The 19,404-nt window shown below is 42.6% G+C and overlaps 1 protein-coding gene and 1 long non-coding RNA gene across 7 annotated transcripts in view; one reads left to right on the top strand and one right to left on the bottom strand.

Annotated features, from left to right (window-relative positions):
• The window catches only part of LOC140915902 (uncharacterized), a 51,088-nt gene extending 44,799 nt beyond the window's left edge, over positions 1 to 6,289 (top strand). The window contains exon 3 of the long non-coding RNA XR_012160318.2: positions 4,349 to 6,289. This is a non-coding gene — a long non-coding RNA (uncharacterized LOC140915902). The remainder of the gene's footprint in view (positions 1 to 4,348) is intronic.
• Positions 1 to 19,404, bottom strand: part of NHS (NHS actin remodeling regulator) — a 344,832-nt gene that overhangs the window by 36,945 nt on the left and 288,483 nt on the right. The gene's annotated exons all lie outside the window — the stretch shown is intronic.

The following is a 19,404-nucleotide window of genomic DNA, read 5'->3' as shown; positions in this document are numbered from 1 at the left end:
ACTGTCCCTTACTATAAGTTTGTACAGTGCTTAGCACAATGAAGTTCTATAATTCGATGGTTCCTAGCCACCTTTGTAATACAAAATAATAAATAATAATAAAGAGAATAGGCATACCACAGTGCTAAGAGAAAGCCACCATGAAACAGGAGTGGAAGGAAGGGACAACATGGAGTAGGAGAGTGGAAGGGTTGGAAAAAGCATGTTGTATATTTTAGTTTTCCCGGGCACTGCACCTTTCCATGTTTTAGGAATCTGATATTTGCAAGGGCAGTTGCCATTTTATGAGGGAGAGCTGAAGCAGCATGTTACAAAGAAGGCACACGCTGTGCTCTCTCATGGAGACTTTATTTTTGTTTTGTTTTCCTTACTCTAAAAACAATAATTGTTCAGATTGAAAGTATATGGTTGTTTTTTGTCTGTATGGAGAGAGGAAGGGCAAATCCCAGAGGGAAGTATTGGAAAGGCGGAACCACAGGAGAGGGGGAGAAAAGGGGAAGAAGCTGCAAGGGAAGAAAACCTAGAGCCAGCCTGGACAAACATAATGGAGTGAGTTGGCAGGCTATCTAAACTCCCCCAGTGATGACAAAGGTCACCCAAAGCCTTTGAGCAGGGGTGTCAGTTATGGGGAGGGTTGCAGGGCATGGTGGAAGCCCTCTTGAGGTCCAGGCAAATGCCCAAGCTGTAGGATACTCATCTGAACTAATCCTAAAGTCTGAGCATTGTGGGGTTCTCCTATCTCTGGTTTAATATGCATCTTTACAAAGCAAGACTTCCCATGGTTTCCAGTGTTTTTTGCAGTGTTGCGTCCTTGTGACAAATCGCCACTGTGTATTGTAACATCCCAATGCAATATACTACATGGGGCTGAGAATGAACATGGTGGTGGCAGATGTTTTGGGGGTAGTGATTTGCCTTTAAATATTAGTTTTGAAGCCATACTTATTCCATTATGAATATTATAAATAACAAATATCACCAGAATGCATATGCAACCCTTGGTGGCTGGTCTATCTATCTACTTGTATGGCTCTCATCACTGAAGAATCTGAACCGCTCACAATGACTAATGGAGTTTACCCCTTTGAGATAGGGAAGCCTTACCCTCATTTTACAGACAGGGAACTGAGACCTGGGGTGGATTAAGTGACTTCCTCGAGGTCACACAGAAAGTCTGTGACTGAGGTGGGAATTGTAGCCAGGTCTCTTGAAACCCAGTCCATCACTCTATCCACCACTCAAGGCATATTTGCAGAATTATCCATGGGAAAAAATGTATAAATGTTGGCAATCATTGTAATTGTGGTAAACATTCTTTATAGCACTGGGGTTAGTGGATGTTCATTATCACAGAATGTATGACGGCAGACACAAATAAAACGGCAGGCAGAAGTCACCCCTTCCCATCTCCACAATAGTTGCCTGGACTCCAGCTCATGTAACTTTGTGTGGTGGCCCTAAAGAAATGGAGAGTTTTACCTACTAATGAAATGTTCATGTATATTTCATTACAATGTGACAGATCCTGCAAATCTTCACTCATGCAGAACTCCCCTGGGCTTTAGTGGCAATTGTATAGCAGTACGATGAGCAGGGTTTGGCTGAATGTGTTCCACGAAGGTTTTAAAATAAAAATGTTGAGTACAATTGTGTTATGTATTAACTATGCAGTGCTATAGGCATTCATGGTATTTTACATGTAAACTGCCTGCATTCTCTCCCTGCTCTGCTACCCCTTCCACAATAATCATTATCAGGTAAACCTATGCGAGCTAAATATAGTATTACATTAAAGAATAAACACCTGGTTCATTCTCAAAGGATATGATGCTAAGAAGCTTCAAACATACTGGACCACATCCTCAGCTAGTGTAAATCAATGTATCTTCACTAGTTCCACTGGAGCCATTTTGATTTAGTCCAGCTGAGGATCTAGCCCACTAGAACAAATAAGTCATAGCTTTTTGCACAATGCCCACAGAAATGATTTACTATCATTAAAAAGTTCCTGGGTTTCCCAGTACATCTGCTCTCCTCTTTTATGCTTTTTTTTTTTTTGTCTTTTAGGCTCTGGTCCTGCAATCACATCTGTTAGCACAGACCCTTATGTCCACTGGCTGACACATTGATTGGGAGCTGTGTACAAAGGCTGCAAGTCCAAGCTAGTGGGTGCAGCTGCAGAACTGGGGCCTTTTCCTGTAAGCTCTTTAAGGCAGCGACGGTTTCATTTTGTGCCCAGAGCTGAACCTACTGTCTGCACTAAAATAAACAACTAAACAAACAAGGGGAGAACGATTTTGTGGTTAAAGATCACTGGGCTGGGCCTCAAGAAACCTTGGTTCCATTCTCATCTCTGCCCCATACTTGATGTAGAAGCTTGGGTTAGTCATCCAGTCTCCCTGTGCCTCAGTTCTCCAGCTGTAAAATGGAGGTAATAATATTTTTCTCGCACCCCTTCGTCTTCTCTCTTTAGAGTGTGAGCTGTTCAGGGCAGGAACTGTGATTGTACAATGCCTAGCACTAGCCTCTAGGCACTACTGTATTCTAGATAATAAATAAATAAAAGTAATACATCAGCTGTAAAACCATAACCCTTTAATTACTAACTTCTGACCATCAAAGTAGGCTGAAAAAATCCAGTATAGATGTATGAAATATAAAATTTCTGTCACCACATACCAAATTTTTTTTTGCCTTGACAAAAGAGGATCATACAAACTATCAAGTTTATTTCACCCATGAATCACTCAATTGTTTGATCTCTTCTGGTATGAAAAAAACAAGACCCCCATTTAATACAGTCCCCATTAGATACGGGTAATGTAACATTGGTTGGTTTTGTGTCAATCTGAGTCAAACAGACACACACTAATGACTATTCTCCTGAGCAGCTTTTGCAGTTTTCTAAAGGGAGGTGTAACCAGAGTTGATCACATTTAGTATTCATAGCTCTTCTCTTCCCCTCTCCACGCACTTCCATCATCCCTCCTCCTTATGGTTTTCAAAATCATAATGTGGCTAGCTGTGTATGGATGCTTGAAGGTAGCACAGCCTTGTGCACTCAAGCGTGTTTGTTCTAATAATAACGACAGAAAGGCCAAGCAAGAAAGATTTCTGCTCTATTTATTTTGATAGATCCAAGGGGTTCCCCCTACTCTCTCACTTGCCATCCCCCTCCCCTCAGCTCCTTCAGTTCCTTAACTTTCTAGGGTGGGTTTTTATTTTTTTTTGGGTGTTGGTGGTAGGGATTATAATTATCATTGGGTAGCAGGAAAATAATGTCATGTGCTTTCTGGTTCAGAGAGAAGGCATTACTGTATTTGTTGCAATATGTGAAAAAAGGCAGACCCAGGAGGGGATTTTTGCAGAGTAAGCGGGGGAGCCTATATGCTAAGGATTAGAAAGCTCAGAGCTATAACGCAGTGAAGCACTGCACAACAGAAACAAAGCCAAGGAGGCTGCTGAATCCTTCTTAAAGTATATACATTCCAAAAGGAAAAGTAGAAAAGGATCAGACAAATGAGTAAGCCTATTCTAGAGTCTGGAGCAGAGCTCCTCTTCTGAGTGGCTCTAATGATAATGACTCTCAAATCTGCCAACCATTTTTAAGAAGCCAGAAAAAATGGAGCGAGAGTAGGGGCTGTGCAAAAAAACCCAGGCCAAAAACTACTTTTCACTATAGTGCTGTGTATGGTGGCCAGGTGCTCCGTAAGTCCACAATAATCAGATGCGTGGGGTTGTGGTTGAGAGGTCCTTTTTCTCCATTGCTACTGCCCTGTATTCAAGAGAAGCTGCCCTTTCATTTTAGCAAGTGTATTTTTTCAAGGCCTTTTCAGTTAATAAAGGCAGCATATTTCCTGTTCAGTTCAATGTAACAACAAGGCTATATATGGACTTAGTTTAGCATACATCTGTCTGCAGCTAATGAGGATCATTAGCAGCAGCTTCCGTTTGATCAAACTCTTCCACGCCTGCTGCATGGGTCAATGGTAAGTTACTGTCTGTAAAGTTTATATGCAGAATATTGTAAGAAACGCAGAAAATTTATTCTGAGAAGGACCAGTCCCTCTCAAATACAAAATAATCTGGGAACACATTCAACTTCATCATGCATATTAGTGCATAAATGTTTCATTGAGGCAAGTGCTCAGTCTGATGTGAATTTTATTTATAGCCCTGACTGTCTCAAATGATTTTTTCCTTTAAGTACTTTTGTCTTTGCTGTTACATTCAGGGGGGCGAAGCCTACAATGCTGCAAAATGTACAATCTCTTGTTTGTTGTGCGTGCCTCACACTGTGTGTAAAGTATCAGCAATTTCTGATCTTTCATGGCAAACTTTTCTGCAGCTGCTGCTCTCCTTCCTCCTGGCACAAGGGCGGCTGCCCAGCCTTTCCCAACACATGACAGCAACCCAGAGAAAGAAGCAGCCATGAGACAGAAGAACTGCTGGGAACTGTGAAATAAGGAATGCTGCTACATGGCTGACAATCATGGGGATGCCAAAGGCTTTGGTGGTGCAATAAGATCACCAAGGATGGACACAGACGGAACATCCAGCCAGCCAGTCTTAAAGACCTGTCCAAAGATTGATCCAGGTGGCACTCAGTCTGGAAGGAATTTATGTTCTTTTGGGATTTGCCATGATGAGGATGATATCTTTCAGTGGCCTTCTAGAGTTTGCTAGTTCTTTCTTATGCATACATCTGAAGATTTCCCAGGACATCAGTCCTCAGCAGGGCTGGTCTAATATTGCAAAAACAGTTCATTGGAACTGCAAAGAGTTACTTGGATTGACCATGTTTCTGGCTCCCTTTTATTTATGGTTCACAAATGTTTGTGCAAAGGGCTTTTTTAATTTGCATGAACATTTGAGGAATGGCTGTTCTTGGTAAACAAGGGTATTCACTCTTCAGCACTGTTACTGCGACGGTTCAGTCATCCAACTGAGAAGCACAAATGATACCACGTGATTTAAATGACTACTCACATTCCAAGAATAGTGAATAATAAACTAAATAGTTGAGGTCAACAGTTCATGAACACCCTTTAGGCTGAAAACTGACGAAACCTAAAAGCAGATATTTGCAAATAAACAAAACCATGTGCAGAAATCAGAATTGGTTCATACAGAATCAATTCCCCAAAAGGAAACAAGGGTTACATGTCAACAATTTATTCACAACCAGCTCTAGTCATAACTTATGAATACTTTCCTAGGTCTGGTAGAAATATTCACTAGTACGTACTGATCACATACCTCACAAAACAGAGAGAGACCAGCCAAGTACGGAATAGAGCTGATCAGAAAGTTTTCTGAATTTCTGATGAACAATTTGGGGAGGGGATTTTGGAGACATTGTTCAGGGTAAATACTTCCTCCTCTAATCCTAGATCTCGGTTATATTTTTTGTAAGGCTTCACTCTGCTGAGGAGCAGCAGACTGCGCAGGTGTCAGGAGGCTCTTGAAAGGCTCAAGGTCATCAATTTCATGATTTTAACATGGGTCTTAAAGCCCCAGCTTCTTGATTATGCAAGAAATCAGCTTCCACATAAAAAAGAAAGTATGTTTCTAACCCTCATTTTTAGGAAGCTTGAAAGAAAGCTTGAAAATGTGACCACTAAAGGCTCAGAAAAGAGAAGGAAAAAGAACCTACAATTTATTAATTTTAAGAGCACGTGATTTTCACATAAATCTCATGATTTTGGGGGGCTTGAATCATGATTTCTTTTAATGCTTTGGGGATGGAAATACTAAAGGCTCCCAGTTCAAGGGAGGGTAAAGGCTGAACAGCAAAAGCCATGGCTTGCTGCACATTCCACAACATGCCTTAACACAGCTAGAACAGTCCCTTTCTGCCAGGCACGCAGGCAGCTTATGCCTGTCCATGGCAGGATGGAGAAGAGTCCAAGTGCTCTCTCTCCCCTCTATCGCATACTGGTGTAAGGAGAGCCACAATTTCTACCTAGGGACTTGTATGTGGACTCATCACCACAGTAACTGAATGTCTCACAATTGTTAATGACTTTATCTTCAAAACACCCTGGTGAGATAGGGAAGTCGTATGTCTTCCATTCAATAGATGGGGAACAGAGGCCCAGAGAGGACGTCTGTAACAGAACTGAGAACAGCACACAGATCTCCTGAGTCCAAATCCAGTGCCTCATCCGTAAGGCTACGATTTAGTCACGGAGGTTGCGGAAATCACAGAATCCATGACTTCCAGAGACCTGCATGATTTCAGCCTGCGGCGGTGGGGAGCTGCAGGGAACCCCCACTATCTGGGGCAATGGAGCTCTGAGCCACCGCAGGCTGTGGAGGGTATTCTGGGGCTCCCAGCTGCTACAAGCAGCAGGGAGCCCCACAGCTCCGAGCCACAGGTGGTGGGGGACCCGGAGCTCCGAGCCCCAATGAGTGTTGGGGCCCCAGAGCTCCAAGCTGGGGCCTCCACAGCTGCCAAGCCACTGCGAACAGTGTAGGGACCCTGCAGCTTCCCATTTTGTCATGGATATTTTTAGTAAAAGTCACCGCCAGATCATGGGCTTCTGCAAATTTTTCTTGATTGCCTGTGACATGGCCGTGACTTTTACTTAAAATATCTGTGACAAAATCAGCCTTACTCATCCACAAGACCACGATCAGGCTATTCATATATTGTACTTGCTTCTTGCCAATAGTGTGACACTTTTTATGTTGCAACCACATTTTCTAAGTGACCCCTGACAATTTCCTGTCTTACGGTGTACCGCAGGTTTGGGAATAACAGCTGTTGGGGTGGGGGGAACTAATGGACAGCAAAAAACTCATCAGCATTTAGTGTTCAGTTATCTGGACAGATTAAAACATTGGAAAGCATTATTTGGATGTCTTTTGGTATGCAGACACCTGACTTATGCATTTACCCGATATTGACTAAACTGGAATAACACCACATGCAATTCAAGAGGGCTGGATCAGGAGCGTGTGATTCTTATGCAGGTAAGAAGATTGTGCCATTAAGCAATGCGCACTTACCTGGAGAGTACTGCTCTGCAGTCACATTCCCTGACTCTGCCACATTTAGTCACTGTTGACCAAATATGAATGCAGTTTTAAATGCTTTTCTCTCACAGCATCAAATAACTTATAGCATGGTCTGCCATAAGCCTGAGCGTTTCAAAGACTTCGTTAAGGGATGGACGATGACCTCCCAGAAGTACACACCACTGTTTATTTTTAGGCCTTCATTCCTGGAAAGCTCCCCTGCTCAATGGTATCTTTTTCTCTCTCTGTTCTTATTCTCCATCAGTGCCCTAGACTGTTTCAAACAGGAGACTGCTGCAGCTGGAATAGCAATGCTTGATGAGCTCTGCTGATGATGAGTATCAAAGAGTGTATCTAAAGACAGAAGGCTTATGTTTGAGTGTCATAACAGATTTGCCCTTCTAACCCGTGAGCAAGGTGGGGAATAAAAACAGCATTTATACTGTATGTGCATGTGTATACATATATTATACATATCTATGTACATACATACAACCCCATTTTACAAACACACAAGAGTTCTGTAAAGAACAAATCCCTCTGCAATCCACCCATTCTGATGCACGGTGGCAGAAAGTACTGAAGAGAACTGCAACATGCTTATCTATTAATAAATGTCTTAAATATTAAATAATGTATGTGCAACCGTACTGTTTCTGTGAGCCTTGTTCTGTTATAGGCAGAAGCAAATCCATCAGGGCAAGCAGCTTAGTAAGCAAAATGGAAAACTACTGAGGTGCTCCGGCTGTATTCCCAGGGCTGCTGAAGGCACGTGACTCGACAAAGTTTTCTCAGTGGTGTGTGCATAAAATTAAACATTTCATCCTCTCCTTCTGCGGCTTCCACTGTCCTACAGAAAGGTTATTCTGCCCCAGCTGAGCTTCTTCATGTTTGTAACAGGGGGAGGGCTGATTCAACATGCAGCAGCAATGCCGGTGGAGGTCTGGAGAGTATGTCATCAGGATGAGGGCAAAAAGGCAGAAAACTGAAGAGCTTCTGCCAGGCAAATTTAAGGCTGCTGTTTGCTCAGTTTCCTTTCAAGCTGAGCCACTATTCATTCCAATTAGCTACTATGCTCCCAAAAAAATAGGGTTACAATATATCTGGGTTTTCCCGGACATTGCCTCTCTTTTGAGCCTCCTTTCTCTGTCCGGGTGGATTTTTCAAACAACAGGAAACGTCTGGGGTTTTTGCAGAATAGACCAGCTGCAGCTCAGAAAGAGCCCCAATTGGTCTGCCTCCTGATTGGTCCCTCCCCTGCATCTGATTGGTCCATTTCCCTGCAGCCACAGCTGCCAGATCCCACCCACTCAGGCCCCAGTTCCCATCCCTGGCACAGGAAGGCACTGACTGATGGCTGTCACTGCGTCCTGGGCTTGCACCAGCCACCCTGTCACTGTGACAGAGAGTGACACTGCCCCCTACCTCCAGGGAATACCCCCGCCACAAGTACCCTCTCCAATACCCCCTACACTACCCCCATTCTAGCTCCCCCTTCCTCCCTCCCGCCTGCTCCCCTGCTCCGGAAGTGTCCGCTTTTTGGGAATCTAAAATACGGTAACCCGACCAAAAAAGAAAGCATCTCTGTACTCTCCAGGGTACCAGAAGTATTGTGGCACCAGTGGCTGAGTGCGTAACCTCTGTAGCACACTCAGTAAGCACTCTTCTCTCCCCCCACACTGATACTTCTTTCATATACTGAATCAGTGCATACCACTGTAGCCGTAGAGTTTGCCTTAGCTGCTTCAACAGGTCACTGTAGTGCTCCTCCTTTTATCACAAAGTAGGGTGTGGTTGACTGTGATGTTGCTCTCACAATGCTGATTTCACATGCCACCATCCATGGTCAGGCTTTGCAGAATTCATGTGTTTTTTCTGCTTGCCTTGGTTAATACTCAGTTTCAGGATCTCATGACAAAACCATCCATATTTCCCGCCAGACTATTTTTAATGAACAATTGTATGCACATTTTTATGATAGGTCTAATGATATTTCTGCAAAAACTTCAATCGCTGCCTCCTGCCAATTATCTTACCCAAGATAATCTCCCTTGCATATTTATTTGCCTTCTGAAGTAATTCTCTTCTGAGTCTGACCCCAGCACCCCCTCTTCAGGAACAAGCACAAGCTCATGCATCGACATCCATACCCAAGACACAAGCAACCTCTCCACGTATGTCAACACAGAACTGGGGACCTTCTCAGCCTTGCCGATACACACTGGGAAGATACCACCTGACATAGAACTCTGTTGCCTTGGCACACATGGAGATAAGAACCTGCTGAACGTTCTTTGTATAGCAAATACATTCTCATTCTGTTTGAAGTCTTCACAGCTTCCTGATATCACCACCTAGGAGCAAAGGGATAGCTGAGACTCCATGTTCATTCAGTCCTGGGCTTCTCTGCTGACATCACCATTGAAAGTGCCAACTTAATACTACTTGTGCTGATTGTACTGTGAGGTAGACATCTGGCCATTAGAAACCAGAGTGAGACCACCAACTCATTTCACAACAGGACAATGGAGAGCCATCAGATGGTCACTGTTTTTGTTCACTACTGATCTGGGCTGGATTAAAACTGGTGTCCTAGAGAAGAAAGTCCCTATATCACATTACAAATCTTGTTAGCCAACCTGTCCCCAAATTTGCTTGTTATGACCTTCACAGTCCAGACACCCCAAAGGGAGTTCAGGGCGGGGGGGGGGGGTTGAACCCCACAGAATAAGCAGTTTAATATTGTATGTAATCAGTAGATTCTTGTGCTATAAAAGTACATTGAGTAAGGTCTTTTATGATAGCTTGTAATGTTTTGAACTTGATGGTCATTATGAAAGGTGTGTGCAGACTGTGGTTATGAATTTACGCATTTGTGTATATATAAAACTGTGCTCATAATTCATGCTGCAACACTCAGCTCCACATCACAGCAAGGCAGTGGGCAGACGGGCAGGGAGGGTCTGTGCCTCCCCAGCCAGATGAGACTAATAATAGGTCCAAGCATCTAACACTGTACAGCCCAGGAAGAGACAAATAAGAGATCATGGGAGAGCTTTGAGACATCCCAGCTAGAACTTCCTCACCCTAAATAACCACGAGTCGCCATACCAGGAGTGAAGAGAAAAAAAAGGGGAGGAAAAAGCCCTTTACAAGGAGGCTTGAAACGGAAGCTTTTGTGCAGAACTTAGGAACGGTCTCAAAGGCGGAGGGCTGTCTGTGAATGCTGGATCCCTCATAGGGCTAGGGAGCACTCTGGGAAACTGTTCAAAGGCAACAGGTAATTTGTATTAGAGAAGGGAATTTAGCTAATGTAGAAGTAGAAAGCCTGAAGTTGCGTCTTTACATGTATTTTCTGTGTAACTTGTATGCATTTGCCTTTCATACTATTTCATCTTTGAAACTGTGATTCTTCAAGGAAATCCATTCTTGGTTTACTTTTACCCCCAGCAGGTCTGTGCTTGGAGCGGGTGTGCCAAAGTGAACTGATAACGGGGGGCTGTTTTCACACCTTTGGGGGTGACAAAGCAGAGGGAAAACGTCTGCTTTGTAGTTAAGAATTTGGGAAGGGCGGATTTGGAGAGACTCCGGACTGGAAGGGCCATTGCTGTCACCCTACAAGGAATAATTAAGGTGGTGGAAGCTCGGGTGAGACCTTTATGCTTGTGGGCTGGCTGCTGGTGTCAAGGTTCAAACCATAACAGCACAGCATTAAGGCATGCCAAGGTTACAGGATAGGTGGTGACAGAACCCCTTACTAGTTTGGGCGATCCCCAAAGCATCAAACTTGCCATGAGTAATGATGGTGCCATAATTCTGGCAAGGAAAGCCAGAGCAGGAGAAAAGTTAAAATAAATAGGAATAATAAAAATAAAGAACGAAGTGTGTAGGCCACACATTTCCCTAGCAGAACGGCATCAGGTTGTATATATATATATATATATATATATATCAGTATGTATATAAAGTCTGCTGCAGTTTCCACGGTAAACATCTGATGAAGTGAGCTGTAGCTCACGAAAGCTCATGCTCAAATAAATTGGTTAGTCTCTAAGGTGCCACAAGTACTCCTTTTCTTTTTGCGAATACAGACTAACACGGCTGTTCCTCTGAAACCTGGCATCAGGGATGCATCTTTCATAATGTTTTCCCCATCACTATCTTTAATTTACTCCTAACATCTCATTTATCATGAGAGCTCCATTACAGAGAAAGAACATTGGTTGTCTGACCTCAAGGAAAACAACTGCACTTAATTTTATGAGGAAGAATCTTCACAATATGGGCAAAACTTCAAGAGCAGTTAGGGACTTGAAAAAAAGAATTTGGTCCCTCAGTCCCTGGTCTGGAAGCAGCATGAACATTCCCTTCTGGGAAAATGAGAGAGCTTTGCCTTTCTCTTAAGCAAGGCCCCTCTGGCTGGCATTCAGAGTGACACTGGCAGGCTCCAGAAGAGGACTTTATCCAAGCTTCCACAGTCAGAGAGAAGATTTACTTGGCATGAAACCTGAGGGTAGAGAAAGAGGAGCAAATGTATGGGAAGGAGGTGGTGGGGGCAGGAGGGACAGAAAGATTAGAGGGATCCCCTCTATAAAAAGAAAGTTATATAAAACCCAAATGCTTTCCTTATTTGCACTAGTGTAACCCCAAATTGCCTTTGATGAGCTTGCCTGGATGAGCCAGTAACTGAGGGCAAATATTGGCCTCAAAAAAGAAAACAATACTGTAACACTAGCTGCTTTCCAACAACACAACTAACCTGCCTTCCTTCCAGATGGATTTTCCACTTGGATCTATTGGTACGTACATGGCCTCTGTCACCACAGAATCTGAGCACTTTGTGATCTTTAATGCATACTGATCCTCATAACTGAGGTAAGGCAGTGCTTTTATTTCCCTTTTATAGAGGAGGAACAGCAGCACAGAGAGGCTAAAGCCTAGATCCCCACTCTTTTAGGTTCCCCACTCTCACTGATTTCAATGGGAGATGGGTGCTTGAATACTGTTGAGGCTCTGGGCCAAATGACTTGCCCAAGCTTACATAAGAAGTCTGTGGCAGAGCTGGGACTTGAACCCAGGTCTCCCACGTAGCACTAAGCAATAATAGTTTTTTTGGTTTGTTGGCAATTCCAAAAAAATAAAAAACCCTTTTCTTTCAGGCTGCATCAAAAGCTTTTAAAAAACATTTTGGTGAAGACAAAAATGTTTCATTTAGACATTACCGAAATGTTTTGACCTTTTCAATCTAGTCTAAACTGTTCTCACATGGCGTGAATTCATGACTAGTTTCAATAGCTTTGAAACTGCATTTTTGGCCTATTTTCCTCCAAAACGTCACCCAGCTCTACTCTCTCCCAAGTCCTAGGCTACAGCAATAACCATTAGACTATCCTTCCCCTCTGCAAATCTGCACTGGTAGAAGCTCATAAGGATCCTGGAGTGAATCAAACACTAGATATATAGAGTATGCTTACGAAAAAACAAATCCCTAAGTTTTCCCAAGCTGAGGCACTTGGAAAAACAAGGAGCTTAAAAAAAAAAAAGCTTTCTGTAGAACAGTGACAACCACCCAAATGTTAAAAGCAAAAATAAGGCCTCATATTTTACCTTTTTTCCCCCATCTGCCATTTCAGCGCTCTTGGCTGGCTGCACTAAATTCTGTTTAACGGCTAGTTTAGGTAGCTAGCAACATTTTCTTTCAGCTGTATTTAGTAAATATTATTGTGCATATTTTATCTACTCCCAAGCACAGCAAAGGTAGATGAGAAAGTCAATCATCTCTTTTTTTCTGTAAAAACAGTGAGTCAACTTCTCCTTAGTTATAATGGTCAACCCCACTGACTTTAATGGGTTTGCCTGGGTGTAACAGAGAGTAAACTTTGGGTCAGTATGTGCCATCTCTACCACACTTGTTAAACCTCTCCTAAGTAGCAGGCAACTGATACATTTTAGTGACCCAACAAAAGAGTTATAAATGCATCCATTTTTGGTCTCAAAGCTCCCTTTTCAGGTGTCCTTTCTGACCCAACAGATTGCATATTATAAGTTATTTGCTTAGATTTTAAGCTCCTTAGATGGTGCAGGGACCATCTTTTTGTTATATGTTTGTATAGCAACTAGCACAATGGAGTCCTGGTCCATGATTTAGGCTTCCAGGTGCTACCACAATACAAATAAATAACAATAACAATGTATAGGTCCAACTAAAGGTACAGTATCTTGTGATCCTTATTTACCTTTAGGATATTTCCCCTTTATTTTGGCTGAATATAATTTTGGTGCACACTTGGTAGGATAGTGTAACAGCCTATCCCAATACTCCTTAAAAGGAGTCAACCTTCCCTTTCATAGAAGGTTAGCTAGAATCTGACCATAAAAGCTCACAGAGTCATTCTGAGGGTAGCGTTTAGCAAGGAGGAATGCAATGCTATGGCCAGTTAACTTGTGAGGTTTCACTTGTTGAAACCATATCTAACACTAGGCAGGGGAGTTTGCTTTCATTTCAGTGTCTTTGTTTTTATAAGTGAAGAGATCTCACCCCGAAAACATTTTTTTCCTTTTTAGATATTTTCTATATATTTTCTAAAACACGTATATTTTATACATGAAATATATTTAGGGACAGATTCTGGTTGGCTTAGCAAGGTGGTGCAACAGTGGGGAGAGATGGCACAAGAAGCCTTCCCCTCTCTACTGTTTGCCCTCTCCTCTGTACAAGAACCTACCATACAGTCTGGTACTTCCAACACACAAGGACCAAGAGAAGAAACATTAGATGCCTCAAAGGCAAGGTCATGGCCCCTCCCGCTTCTGCACTTGCATGAGCTGTGCTGACACGGGGAGCATGCGCTGCATAACATCAAAAGGCATCACAGATCCCAGTTAGGTATGTGCCCACCCATTGTACCCAGAACCATTTTGCCTGGGTAAGTCTTGACACCTTTGGGACCTATCGCTGGTTCAGAGCTTCTCTGTACCCTTGATGGCTTAAAATATGGTCCAGTATGTCTCAGTAACTACATATAGTCCTTTCAGACATTTTAAATATTAGGACAATTGAAACAGTTGTCTTTATTTTCTATAGCAGGGGCTAAATTGTGGTTGTAAAGTCCCAGCCTACAGCTTAACTATCATCAAAGGTGCCATTTGAGATGCTTCTGATCTGGAACACTGAACGTAACCCCCCTTCCCCCAAACAACATTCAAACTATTAGTGAAAATTAATAAAAATAAGCTGCAGGAAAACACACGCTGTAAAATACAGAGGAAAAGATCTATACAGAGTTAAAAAAAGATAGGAAAGAAAAAGGAAAGAGAAGCACAAAAACAAAGGACACATAGTAATTTAAATTACTTAATAGGAAGTATAATTCTAAAATACTGCCATCAAATAGAAACCAATGTTTGACTTTTATACTTCAAAGAATGTCAAGAGAAATAGTGCACCATAGGTGAAGGGTTTCTTGGGTGAACCAGGAGTGTTAGCAGGAAGCATAGAAGACCAATGTCTCTTTGCATGAAGGAGATACCCTGCCATTGCAGATGAAGTTGAATCAAAATGCTTTGAAACTATTGTTTTTGCCAAGTTGTTGCTGGCTGTCTGCATTTATTTTTTTCATTTATCTAATAGCAAATAAGCAAATGTACTTGGGTCTCTGCTCTTCTGATGGCTCCAGGCCCTGTCTCTCTCACTTCTTCTCTGATTCTCCCAGTCTTAGTTTACCACTAAAGTGTTTTTTTTTTTAAACACACACACAAGCAAATCAACAGAACAGCTCTACGCAACTCTTCCATCCCCTCCCCCCAGACCTCCCAAGTGCTACTATGGTCAGTAAATTGGAGTGATCCCCCTTCCTCATTCTTTCCTTAAGATATCTGCAGCTGACACTTCAAGTGAATGAATTTGCTTTGTTACATGACGGAGCCAAGAACCCCACCTAACTCTAAAAAAAGAAAAGGAGGACTTGTGTCACCTTAGAGACTAACAGATTTATTTGAGCATAAGCTTCCGTGAGCTACAGCTCACTTTATCGGATGCATGCAGTAGAGAGCCTTTGATCTCTCAATTTGAAAATAACTTCTTTTGGGTCCTGGCTTACTAGTGACAACCACTGAGAGATCAAATAGAAATGTTGGCATAAACAAGGAACAGGGGAACAAAATAGTCTTTCCTGAACCAGAAGCTGTGAAAGAAACTCGGGAAGGTCATTGCTGTGTGAGAACTCTTCAGTTTTATTGGACTACCAATGGATAATGAGGCAACAGTCTTCACAAAGAACTTTATATTGTTATTATAGTACAAAGATCATGGCTAAGCAAGACAGCCTGGAATAGGTGACATCTAACTTGAAAGATGAAGCATGGTCTTAGATACTGTACAAACAAGCTTAGAAATGTCCAAAAAGAAGAAACAAGACCAAGGGGCAAATCTTTGCTGTCCTTGTTCAGTCCTTACTTAGGCACAGCTCTGCTTGACTTCAGTGAAAACTTTGCCCGAGTAAAGACTTCAGGTTTGGCTCTAATTTGATCCCCGCCACTTTACTGCATTCCCTGCTCTGTCGCTGTTTATTTCACGTATATTTTAAAAGTAGCATTTGAAAAAAAAAGTGCTGTAAGAAGTGTCAGACTGCTCTAGAAGCTCAAATCCTTTGTCTGCTAACGCACAGACAACACCCACCACTATGCCCCAACCCCTCAAGGGGTGTGTGACAGTCAATCTCCATATCTGTTTGATTGCATCCTGCCAACTCAGGGGGCAACTAGTGGCAACAGATTTTTATAATAAGGACATTGTTAAGATGGAGACCTCCCCAATTAATTTCATACAGACAGATCAATTTTCAGGCATCTGCTTATTATCTATGTTGTGCCAAAAGCGTGCTAGGAGAGTTACAGAGAACACGAAAATGAGTTCCTACAGCAGATTTTAAAATCTGAAAAGAATCAGAAGCATAGGAGTTGGGATGCAATCACCAGCAGAGGGGTCAAGAGGATGATGTTTAACACATGCTGTTTGTTCTATCATTTTTGTTAGATACGTTTTGTACAAGAGACAGCATGACTCAGGAGTGGCAGCACATCCAGCAAATAGGGCACTTGGTTTGGACTCAACAGCCTGAGGTTCTATTCCTTGCTCTGCCAATAACCCGCTCTGTGACTTTGGGCGTATCACGTCACCTCTTTGTGCTACAGTTTCTCCTCTCACCTTTTGTCTCTCTTTTCTATTTAAATCCTAAATTCCCTGGGGCAGAGCCAGAGACTGTCTCTGGCTCTGTGTTTGTATCGTGCCGGGTGCAATGGGACTCCCAGTCTCAGGCGAGGCATCGAGGTGCCACTCCAACACAAATAGAAAATATTTTCAAAAACCAAACTACTACTATCAGGTCATAGTGATGTTTGGTTACTCCCAAACTTGACTGGATTTGAAACCTTATGGAGAGGTGCTGGTTCATATTCCCTGAGCCATCTATGTGAAGGTGGCATTTTCGATGTATAGACTCTAGCAGCATAATGAACTAAAGCATCTCTGCCAATCACAAAAACTGTTTGAAGTCAATGGACTGGATAAATAATGGATAGCGTATCATTCACAAAAGAGATCTGCCATGCTCAATAAACAAAGAAGACAACCTTCAGATGAATTTATTTTCATAAAAAACCAAAATCTCTCCACAATTAACAGCTGTCCAGTGACTAGAGGCCTTGTGTGTAATAAAGTTTTTAGTGCTCAATTTAAACCTCAGCTAATTCTGAAAAAAACAATGAAAAGGTTGTTTCCTTGCCGATAACTTTATCTTCACGTATGTTTGACGGAGAAAGTACTGATATTTTGTGGATGGCAGCATATCTTCTTACACAAGTGGGGATGAGGTCATTGCTGGTGGGCATCTGGTTAGACAAAACTAACGCTGAAGTTTTTGTCATTTGCAAATTTAACACACACTTATTTTATCCAGAAATGAGATTTTTGTGTGTGTGTTTTTTTGGGGGGGATTACAGATGCAATAACACAGAATAAAATGGATTTTCTGAGAAAATTATTTTAGTGCAGACAGTAACATCACCTGAATCTGAAATTTGGGATTAATTTACCCCTTTTTTCTCCCCATCATCACTCCTCTAATTCCTTTTGTCTTTGAAACATTTTCTTAAGAGAACAGGTACAATTCCTACTGGGGATGAAGGGAAATGTCTTACACATCAGCTATCTTGGCAATAGTGAGCATAAGTCTGCCTTCTCTGTAAACACCTTCATACCCACCTTTGGGATGGAAAAATACTACCAAATGTCAGCCTTCAGGAAAATCTCTCTGCTTACAGATCACACCAGTAGCACAGAGAGAAATATATTCCTAGAAACTCTCACAGAACAACAGAACAGCTTTCAAGCCTCTAGTCTCTAAGGTCTTGATCCTGCTTCCACTGACTGAAGCCCATGGCACCATTCCCACTGACTTCAAGTTGGCACAGGACTGGGAGAAATTTCAGCCTTACCTAAAAATGGGATGACTGAGGGATACTCAAACTTGTGCCTCTCCCTCCACAGTGCCCAGCTTGCCAGGGGACTCTCAACGAGCAAAGGAACAGTTCATTCCCAGAAACAATGCCTCTAAAAAACGGTACTTCAAGTAACGATGTCCAAAGCACTGCACAATGTTGACTGGAATGATATCAACATGATGCCTCCAGGGTAGGAAGCTCAGATAGGAAATCTATTCAGCATATCTACATGTTACTGAAGTTGGATGTGTGCACAGGACTGAACCTGCTCCTCCTGACCCCCCGGTTAACTCATGATGCTGCAGACATTTTGGGGTATATTTTTTAACTAATTAGAACCAATTGAAGCTTCTAGGCAAATGTACATTTTTACACCATACAACGATAACATCCCAATGATTCCTTCAATGCCATATATAAATAAAATCCATCTCCTCCTTCAACCAAGTTACCCAGTTCAGCCCACTAATGGGCTCGGTGTTTCCGAGCCTGTGCACGAGTGTCCACATTGCATTGTAAACCTGGATTTACAGTTGCTGGACCTGAATCTCACAACCATGCTAACACGTCCAAAATGCACTATGCAGACCTTCTGACTCAGGTCTGTGGCTTGACCTGTGTCCACGCTGCAAAATGACAGGGCTTAGACCCAAGGCATACCAGGACTTGGATTCTGACCCACCCTCCTAGCAAGGTCCTAAGACCAAGGTTGTGAGTGCTTGCTGATCCAAGTCAGACTGATTTGTGTATGGATGGAATGGGGGCTTTGGCTCAAACCTGAGTCAGAGCAGTGTGCAGTGTAGACATACCCAGAAAGGCCTTGAAAAGTGCAAGAAAGTAAACAATTCCCTACTGTGTTGGACTAAGAGATTGGTGTCATAGGGAGGGAGTTCCAGAGTTAAAGACCCTTCACTGAGAACACTTCCACTGCCTGCCCCCTCCTACTTAACCTGAAGGTAGAGGTCCTCTCCTCTAGAGCTGCATTACAGAGTACTACTGAAGTATACTGCATTACACCACTTCCACAAATCAAACTGAATTCCTATACAGATTAGGCACATGCTTATGCCACACAGAAAATAGGGGCCCTGATTCTCCAGTAGGTCTCAGCTGTGCTCTCACACAGTGGATAGTGGCAGCAACAGGGAACCAGTTTTGGGTCCCTGATCCTCAGCCACCTAGTACTGGCAGAAATAGATCCACGGGGGGTGGGGGGGTCAACGACGGACGACTCTAAATTCAACTGCTGGCATAATCTCTTTCCTGACATGCCTCTCCTCCTCCTTATTCCAGGGTGGGATGGACAACTGGCATAGAAAGTGAGTGTGACGTTGAACTCTATATGATTTTATAAAAATATGCTAATGAGTCTGAATAATGTGACTGGAATATGCTTCATGCAAAAGGTCTCTTGAAAGGTTTCATTACAAAGTTTATAATCTACTGAATGTGGTGGTCCTATTTGTGTAAATGTATCACTCTTGTATCTGAAACTAGAAATATGAAATATAACTCTGAGGTCCTATTGTAGTTATGCAAAGTGTGGGCCATTAATGGTGATTTGGAATCTTAATGGCTCATTAACCAGGACAATTACCTGTAGATGGCTCTGTTTTACTTGTAAGTCTTCCTGTATACCTGTGGGCTAGCAAGTGGGTAATGAAATATTACAGTGACATGTGATCACATCACCTGAACTGGAATTCATCATTAACCTGGTGCTTTACCATTGAGAAGAGGGGTGGGAACCCAGAGGGACAGAGGATTCCCGCCTTAAGTAAAAGATATATAAGTGGATGGAACAGAACAAAGGGGGCAGCCATCATGAGAAATCCCCTAGGTACCACCTGAGCTGTCCAGTCTGTGTAAGAAACTTATTGA

This window comes from Lepidochelys kempii, chromosome 1 (genome assembly GCF_965140285.1).
Source record: "Lepidochelys kempii isolate rLepKem1 chromosome 1, rLepKem1.hap1, whole genome shotgun sequence".
Lineage (NCBI taxonomy): Eukaryota > Metazoa > Chordata > Testudines > Cheloniidae > Lepidochelys > Lepidochelys kempii.
This window is presented reverse-complemented; position numbering and strand designations above follow the sequence as displayed.